We start from the raw sequence: 10,097 nt of genomic DNA, 5'->3' as shown, positions 1-10,097 counted from the left end.
CATTGATGACAGGTTCAAACCTGGCTTGTAGAGATTGTAAGGCAGCCACTCTCATGCCCAAAGACCCCAGACAGCCCCAGACTTCCCCATATGCTGTACTACCAGACCTGACAATAATGTGTGTGTGTGTGTGTGTGTGTGTGTGTGTGTGTGTGTGTGTGTGTGTGTGTGTGTGTATCTCTGTCTGTGTGTGCTCAGAACTCACTTATAGTAGTCTAAGAGCATGGGTGGAAAGGTAGTCAGCCTCACCTGCAACTTATGTACAGAGAAACGAGCTGGTTAGGGAAATACAGCTAGCCCAGATTCTGGCTCAGCAAGAATGCATATGCAAAGGGACTCTCATGTCTTGCTCTCCTGAATTTCCGATTCAATCTCATGCCTCACTATCATCCAAACACTGCCAACGGGGGAAGCTGGGGCACCCCTCAGAATTCAGGGGCAGGACCCTGTCTAGTCACGTTTGGCTGCATACTCAGCCTCTAGGCTCCCAGTCCACATATCATGGGACAGCAGATTACAAGCCCTGAAAGAACCCAGAAAGAGCAGTGTTTCAACATATATGGGAACTGTTTTTGACCAATCAATAGTGGATGAAACCGGCCCCTTACACCTCCCCTTTGGGTCCTGCTAAGGCAATTGATCCTGTGGACTCACAATCCCTGATCACAGTTTCCTGGTGTCCACACATCACACTCAGAGAGATTCCCAGAAGTAGGCATCCATGTGTGTGTCCCATACAAAGTCACTCTGCTTGCAGGAAGCACAAACTCCCCAGGCCCTTGCTGTGGAGAGACAAAAGGAAGATGGATGCCTCCATTGGCTGAATTAGGAGTTTCCAGTGGAGATCACATCCCCGCCCCTCACCTGAGGGCCTGGCTGCTGCTAATAAAGGCAATTGGAAACACCTGTTACCACTTGGGACCTGAGGAAATACTCAGGAATCCCTCCAGGAGCTAGCAGGTAGGCAGACCTCCTGACCCAAAGATAGCTGTTATCCCAGTTGGGAGGGCATTGAGGCCAGAGGTGAGAATATTCCCTAGTTACAAGAAAGAACTTCAGGTTACAAAAGGATTTGAAACCCCATGAGGCACTTGGAAAAGACATTCACAGACATCAAAAAACCCTCTTTCTGAACCCTGGAAGCTTCTTTTTTGTGTGGAAAATCTGGACACTGGTGTGGCCATCAGTACCACAGATCCTTTACATTCGGCCCAATAGAGGGAAAGCCCAATATGTGTGCCATCGGAATAGAGTTTCATTACTCTTGACCTGGGCTCTCATGGAATAAGGACAAGGATGCAGTGCAGGAAATTGAGGAGTGCTGCATATAGGCTGAGTGTCAGCCTCAGAGCCTTGGAGAATGGGAGTCAAGCACAGAGGGCCTGGACAGCTGCAGCTGGAGATGGACATATGCCTTGTACCTGCAGCAGGATCGCTGTCTCCTCAGTTCGCCAATGTACTACGCCATAATCAGGGGACTGAATAATCCAAAGGGCAAAGAAAGGAAAATTTCAACACCAGGAAGTCCTAGTTCAGGATGCATGCACTGACTTCAATAGGGGCGCAGTGAAGAAGGCACTTAGAGACAGTCAGAGAGACAGAATGACAGAGACAGAAAAGGACTGAAATTCTGGCCCTGTGTTGATCAGTGCCAGAGCACTGAAGACAAACCCTCCATGCCCATGCATACTTCTAACAAGTGGCATTGTTATTTTATGTTTGTGAGGAAAGGTTACACTGAGAACATCTAGGTCTTAGCCCACTCTGAGAAGCAACACTTGGCTTGCAGCCCACTCTCCAAAACTGCACTCGCCTCTCCAATTTGGAAGTAGTCTTAGTGATGCTCCAGCCAAGATGCAGGCTGGCTTATTGCATCTCCCTGGTCCAGCATCAGACTGGCCTGTGTGCAGGGAACTGCACTATGTCTATTTCTTCTTTGATTTACAGTTTTGGGATAGGACTCGGTGGACAAAAAGAGCGAGAGGGAAGTAGATGATTTGGCAGTGGTAGTTTGTGCTGAGAGAGATTTGTAGAGTGATAAGAGGTATACGAATGGCTCTGTGAGATTTCTCTCATGACTGTGGCTCAGAAGGGCCAGGTGTATCCTCATTACTACCCTAATCCAGAGCTCTGCAGGTCTCTAGATAAAAAATATTTTCAGATCTCTACATGTTACATATATATACATATATATGTATATATATATAGAGAGAGAGAGAGACAGACAGAAAGAGCGAGACATTTATGTAGTCATTTTCTACAATGGATTCAATAAGACATTCAGACGATTGATTGCTAAAACTTGGAGAGTAACTGTGCATCAGGAAAAGAATTGTCCAAAGGAGTAAAATCTCAAAATCATTAGCTATATGCAGCTCCAACGAGACAGAGCGAATAAGGCTTGAGAAGGAACTCATCAAGGAGAATCTCCACATGGACAGGCACCACAAGATTCCTAGTCTGGAAAGAGTCACAGTGCATCTGGTAGTTCCAATTGTAAGCCTGAGGGCAAAAACCTCTCCCTCTTCAGTGTTTTTACATCTGAAAAGAAGAAAAGTGAACAAGGGCCAAAGAGAGCTATAATGGTGTTAATATAGAACTGTAAATCAGAATGTACCAAGTGTTTTGCAATAAAATCACTTTATTATTAACTCTGAGTGATGCTGGCATGGAAATGAGGAGACAGAATATGGCTTGTGTCAGAAAGACTTACAAACTGAGGCTCCAGTAGCCTAGGTGAAATCGCCAACACAACAAGCCAGAGCTCAGCAGTGCTCTTTTAACTCTCTTTGTATATCTGGGCCAGTCTGTCAAAATATATATATAAGTAAAATATTAATGATTGAAGAAAGAGTGTGTGAGAGCTTGTGAGAGTTAGAGACAGAGAAGGCGAGAAGAGAAATAGATGAGTTGGAACGAGACCAGAATTCAGAAACCTCCTACACTGTGTTCATTGACGACAGGTTCTAACCTGGCTTGTAGAGATTGTAAGGCAGCAGCTCTCATGCCCACAGACCCCAGACACCCCAACCTTCACCATATGCTGTACTACCAGACTTGACAGTAATATGTGGGTGTGTGTCTGTCTGTCTGTCTTTGTGTGTCTGTGTGTGCTCAGAACTCACCTATAGTAGTCTAAGAGCATGGGTGGCAAGGTAGTCGGCCTCACATGCAACTTATGTACAGAGAACCTAGCTGGTTAGGGAAAGACAGCTAGCCCAGATTCTGGCTAAGCAAGAATGCATATGCAAAGGGACTCTCATGACTTGCTCTCCTGAGTTCCCAATTCAATCTCATGCCTCACTATCATCCAAACACAGCCAACGGGGGAAGCTGGGGCACCCATCAGATTTAAAGGGAGGACCCTGTCCAGTCACGTTTGGCTGCATAATCAGCCTTCAGGCTCCCAGTCCACTTCTCAGTGGACAGCATATTACAAGCCCAGAAAGAATCCAGAAAGAGCTGTGTCTTAACATAGATGGGAACTGTTTTTGACCAAACAATAGTGGATGAACCCGGCCCCTTGTGGCCTCTCAATCCCTGATCAAGGTGTATTTGGGTCCACACATCACACTCCGAGAGATTCCCAGAAGTAGGCATCCATGAGTGTCCCATACAAAGTCGCTCTGCATGCAGGAAGCACAACCTCCCAGGTTCCTTACTATGTAGAGACAAAAGGAAGATGGATGCCTTCATTGGCTGAATTAGGAGTTTACAGTGGAGATCACAGCCCCACCCCTCATTGACGGCCTGGCTGCTGCTAATACAGGCAATTGGAAACACCTGTTACGACTTGGGACCTGAGGACATACTCAGGAATCCCTCCAGGAGCTAGCAGACTGGCAGACCTCCTGAACCCAGGATAGCTGTGCTCCTAGTTGAGAGGGCATTCTGGCCAGAGATGAGAATATTCCCTAGATACAAGAAAGAACTTCAGGTTTCAAAAGCATTTGAAACCCCATGAGGCACTGAGAAATGACATTTCACAGCCATCAAAAAACCCTCTTTCTGAACCCTGGAAGCTTCCGTTTTGCGTGGAAAATCAGGACACTGGTGTGGCCATCAGTACCACAGATCCTTTACATTCGGCACAATAGAGGGAAAGCACAATGTGTGTGCCAGGGGGATAGAGTTTCACTTCTATTGACCTGGTCTCTCAAGGAATAAGGACAAGGATGTGGTGCAGGAAATTGAGGAGGGCTGCATTTAGGCTGACTGTCAGCCTCAGGGACCTGGAGAATGGGAGTCAAGCACAGAGGGCCCGGGCAGCTGCAGCTGGAGATGGACATATGCCTGTTACCTGCAGCAGGAACGTTGTCTCCTCAGTTCCCCTCTGTACTACACCATATGCACGAGACTAAGTAATCCAAAGGGCAAAAAAGGGAAAATTTCAACACCAGGAAGACCGAGTTCACGATGCATGCACTGACTTCCATGAAGGGTCCTGGGAAGAAGGCACGTAGAGACAGTCAGAGAGACAGAATGACAGTGACTGGAATGGACAGAAATTCTGGCCGTGTTGATCAGTGTCAGAGCACTGAAGACAAACCCTCCATTCCCATGCATACTTCTTACAAGTGGCATTGTTATTTTATGTTTGTGAGGAAAAGTTACACTTAGAACATCTAGGTCTTAGCCCACTCTGAGAAGCAACACTTGGCCTGCAGCCCACTCTCCAAAACTTCCCTTGCCTCTCCAAATTGTAAGTAGTTTAGTGATGCTCCAGCCAAATGTAGGTTGGCGTATTTCATCTCCCTGGTCCAGCCTCAGCCTGACCTGTGTGCAGAGAAAAGCACTATGTCTATTTCTTCTTTGATTTACAGTTTTCGGATAGGACTCGGTGGAAAAAAGAGCAAGAGTGAAGTAGATGATTTGGCAGCTGTAGTTTGTGCTGAAAGAGATTTGTAGAGTGACAATAGGTAAACGAATGGCTCTGTGAGATGTCTCTCATGACTATGGCTCAGATGGGCCAGGTGTATCCGAATTACTACCCGAATCCAGAGCTGTGCACGTCACTAGCTAAAATATATTTTCAGACCTCTACATGTTATATATATATATATATATATATATATATATATATATATATATATATATATATATATATGGAGAGAGAGAGAGGGAGAGAGAGAGAGAGAGGGCAAGACACTGATATAGTCATTTTCTACAATGGATGCGATATGACATTTAGAAAATTGATTGCTAAAACCTGGAGAGAAACTGTGCATCAGGAAAAGAATTGTCCAAAGGAGTAAAATCTCCAAATCTTTAGCTATATGCAGCTCCAAATGGACCTAGCTAAAAAGGCTCGAGAAGGAACTCATCCAGGACACTCTCCACATGGACAGGCACCACAAGTTTCCTAGTCTGGCAACACACACAGTGCAGCTCCTAGTTCCCACTGCAAGCCTCAGGGTAAAAACCTATCCCTCTTCAGTGTCTTTACATCTGAAATGAATAAAAGTGTCCAAGGGTCAAGGAGAGCTACAATGGTGTCAATATTGAGCTGCAAATCAGAAAGTGCCAATTGTTTTGCATAATATCACCTGTGCCACAGTGATTCTGTTGTTCTCTCTGTCTCTCCCTCCCTCACACACACACACAAACACACACTCTCACAGTTATACACACGCACACATCCACAGAGGCACAGGCACAAACGGAGTTATACACATGCACACTGGACAGTTTCTGCAAGGCAGGGCCCTGGGTGAACCCTGCTTCGCACTTCCTGCAAGAACGCCCAGCCTTTTAAGGCCATCTCTAGCTCCCATTGTTGGGCTTACTTCAGAAGTTCCGCAGACAGGGCACCAGCCAGGCTCTGATATGCCAGAGGCCTAGGCCAAGCCCAGAACCCCTGCCAGCAATATCATTGACCAGTGCGCTAGGACACGCCCAGGAATGTCAAGGCCGCTAGTCATTGATAGGCCAGCAACCTTGAGCACCACCCACACAGCCCTGCAGCACGCTCATTGGGCAGCCTCTGAAAGGACCGCCCACCAGCCACATCTGGTGGAAAGAGATGAGAATTCAAAAACTGCCTACACTGTGTTCATTGATGAAAGGTTCAAAGCTGGCTTATAGAGATTGTAAGGCAGCAGCTCTCATGCCCACAGACCCCAGACAGCCCCAGCCTTCAACATATGCTGTACTACCAGACCTGACAGTAATGTGTGTGTGTGTCTGTCTGTCTGTGTCTGTGTTTGCTTAGAGATCACCTATAGTAGTCTCAGAGCATGGGTGGGAAGGTAGCCAACCTCACCTGCAACTTATGTACAGAGAACCTAGCTGGTCAGGGCAAGTTAGCTAGCCCAGATATTGGCTAAGCAAAAATGCACATCAAAGGGACTCTCATGTCTCCCTCTCCTGACTTACCAGTTCAATCTCATGCCTCACTATGATCCAAACACTGCCAACGGGGTAATCTGGGGCACCCCTCAGACTTCAGGTGCATGAGTCTGTCCAGTCACATTTGGCTGCCTACTCAGCCTCTAGACTGTCAGTCCACTGCTCAGGGCAGCAGATTACAAGCCCAGAATGAACCCAGAAAGAGCTGTGTTTCAACATAGATGGGAACTGTGTTTGACCAAACAATAGTGGATGAACCTGGCCGCTCACACCTTCCCTTTGGGTCTGGCTAAGGCAATTGCTCCTGTGGCCTCACAATCCATGATCATGGTGTCCTTCTGGCCACATATCACACTCAGAGAGATTCCAGAAGTAGGCATGCATGAGTGTCACGTACAAAGTCGCTCTGCATGCAGGAAGCACAAACTCCCTGTGCACTTGCTATGGAGAGACAAAATTAAGATGGATGCCTCCATTGGCTGAATTAGGAGTTTCATTGGAGATCACCGCCCCGCCCCTCACCTGAGGGCCTGGCTGCTGCTAATAAAGGCAATTGGGAACACCTCTTGCCACTTGAGGCCTGAGGACATACTCAGGAATCCCTCCAGTGTCTAGCAGGCTGGCAGACCTCCTGACCCCGGGATAGCTTTGCTCATAGTTGGGAGGGCCTTCGGGCCAGAGGTGAGAATATTCCCTAGATATAAGAACGAACTTCAGGTTTCAAAAGGATTTGAAACCCTAGGAGGCACTTGGAAAAGACATTTCACAGCCATCTAAACACCCCCTTTCTGAACCCTGGAAGTTTACGTTTTGCGTGGAAACTCTGGACACTGTGCCAGGGGGATAGAGTTTCACTTCTCTTGACCTGGGCTCTCATGGAATAAGGACAAGGATGTGGTGCAGGAAATGGAGGAGGGCTGCATTTAGGCTGAGTGTCAGCCACAGGGCCTTGGAGAATGGGAGTCAAGCACAGAGGGCCTGGACAGCTGGAATTGGAGATGGACATATGCCTGTTACCTGCAGCAGGATCGCTGTCTCCTCAGTCCCACTCTGTTCTACGCCATATGCATGAGACTAAGTAATCCAAAGGGCAAAGAAAGGAAAATTAAAACACCAGGAAGATGGAGGTCACGATGCATGCACTGACTTCCACGAAGGGCCCAGGGAAGAAGGCACGTAGAGACAGTCAGGGAGACAGAATGACCGTGACTGGAAAGGACAGAAATTCTGGCCCTGTGTTGGTCACTGCCAGAGCACTGAAAACAAACCCTCCATTCCCATGCATACTTCTTACAAGTGGTATTGTTATTTTATGTTTGTGAGGAAAGGTTACACTTAGAACATCTAGGTCTTAGCCCACTTTGAGAAGCAACACTTGGCCTGCAGCCCACTCTCCAAAACTGCCCTTGCCTCTCCAAATTGGAAGTAGTTTTAGTGATGCTCCAGCCAAATGCAGGCTGGCGTCTTTCATCTCCCTGGTCCAGCCTCAGCCTGTCTTGTGTGCAGGGATCTGCACTATGTCTATTTCTTCTTTGATTTACAGTTTTGGTATAGGACTCAGTGCACAAAAAGAGCAAGAGGGAAGTAGATGATTTGGCAGCTGTAGTTTGTACTGAGAGAGATTTGTAGAGTGACAAGAGGTAAACTAATGGCTCTGTGAGATGTCTCTCATGACTGTGGCTCAGAAGGGCCAGGTGTATCCACATTACTACCGAATCAAGAGCTGTGCATGTCTCTAGCTAAAATATTTTCAGACCTCTACATGTTATATATATATATATATATATATATATAGAGAGAGAGAGAGAGAGAGAGAGAGAGAAACAGAGAGAGAGAGAAACAGAGAGAGAGAGAAACAGCAAGACACTGATGTAGTCATTTTCTACAATGGATGCGATATTACATTCAGACAATTGATTGCTAAAACCTGGAGAGAAACTGTGCATCAGGAAAAGAATTGTCCAAAGGAGTAAATTTCCAAATCATTAGCTATATGCAGCTCCAACGGGACCTAGCGAAAAAGGCTAGAGAAGCAATTCGTCCAGGACACTCTCCACGTGGACAGGCACCACAAGTTTCCTAGTCTGGCAACACACACAGGGCATCTGCTAGTTCCCAGTGAAAGCCTCAGGGCAAAAACTTCTCCCTCTCCAGTGTCTTTACATCAGATAAGAAGAAAAGTGACCAAGGGCCAAGGAGAGCTACAATGGTGTCAATATTGAGCTGTAAATCAGAATGTGCCAAGTGTTTTGCACATCACCTGTGCCACAGTGATTATGTTGCGCTCTCTCTATCTCCCTCCTTCACACACACATACAAACACACACTCTCACAGTTACTCACACTCACACATCCACAGAGGCACAGGCACAAACGGAGTTATACACATGCACACTGGACAGCTTCTGCAAGGCAAGGCCCTGGATGAACCCTGCTTCGCACTTCCTGGAAGTATGCCAAGCCTTTTAAGGCCAGCTCTGAGCTCCCATTGTAGGGCTTACTTCAGAAGGCCTGCAGACAGGGCAGCAGCCATGCTCTGATATGCCAGAGGCCTAGGCAACGCCCAGAACCCCTGACAGCAATGTCATTGGCCAGTGTGCAAGGACACGCCCAGGAGTGTCAAGCCCCCAGTCAGTGATTGGCCAGCAACCTTGAGCACCGCCCACACGGCCCTGCAGCACGCTCATTGGGCAGCCTCTGGAAGGCCCGCCCACCAGCCACTTCTGCTGGAAAGAGATGAGAATTCAAAAACCTCCTATACTGTGTTCCTTGATGACAGGTTCAAAGCTGGCTTGTAGAGATTGTAAGGCAGCAGCTCTCATGCCCACAGACCCCAGACAGCCCCAGCCTTCACCATATGCTGTACTATCAGACCTGACAGTAATGTGTGTGTATCTGTCTGTCTGTCTGTGTGGGTCTGTGTGTTCTCAGAGCTCACCTATAGTAGTCTCAGAGCATGGGTAGGAAGGTAGCCAGCCTCACCTGCAACTTATGTACAGAGAACCTAGCTGGTCAGGGCAAGCCAGCTAGCCCAGATTCTGGCTAAGCAAGAATGCACATGCAAAGGGACTCTCATGTCTCCCTCTCCTGAGTTTCCTATTCAATCTCATGCCTCACTATCATCCAAACACTGCCAACGGGGTAAGCTGGGCCACCCCTCAGAATTCAAGGGCAGGATCCTGTCCAGTCACGTTTGGCTGCCTACTAATCCTCCAGACTCTCAGTCCACTGCTCAGGGCAGCTGATTAGAAGCCCAGAATGAACACAGAAAGAGCTGTGTTTCAACATAGTTGGGAACTGTGTTTGACCAAACAATATTGGATGAACCCGTCCCCTTACAACTACCATTTGGGTCCGGCTAAGGCAATTGCTCCTGTGGTCTCACAATCCCTGATCATGGTGTCCTTGTGTCAACACATCACACTCAGAGAGATTCCCAGAAGTAGGCATGCATGAGTGTCCCATACAAAGTCGCTTTGCTTACAGGAAGCACAAACTCCATGGGCCCTTGCTATGGAGAGACAAAAGGAAGATGGATGCCTCCATTGGCTGAATTAGGAGTTTCCAGTGGAGAACACAGCCCGGGCTCTCAACTGAGGGCCTGGCTGCTGTTAATAAAGGCAATTGGAAACACCTGTTACCACTTGGGGCCTGAGGACATACTCAGGAATCCCTCCAGGAGCCTGCAGACTGGCAGACCTCCTGACCCTGGGATAGCTGTGCTCTTAGTTGGGAGAGCCTTTGGGCCA

This window comes from Erinaceus europaeus, assembly GCF_950295315.1.
Source record: "Erinaceus europaeus chromosome 6 unlocalized genomic scaffold, mEriEur2.1 SUPER_6_unloc_75, whole genome shotgun sequence".
In the NCBI taxonomy this organism is placed as follows: domain Eukaryota; kingdom Metazoa; phylum Chordata; class Mammalia; order Eulipotyphla; family Erinaceidae; genus Erinaceus; species Erinaceus europaeus.
Note: the sequence above shows the minus strand (reverse complement) of the source record.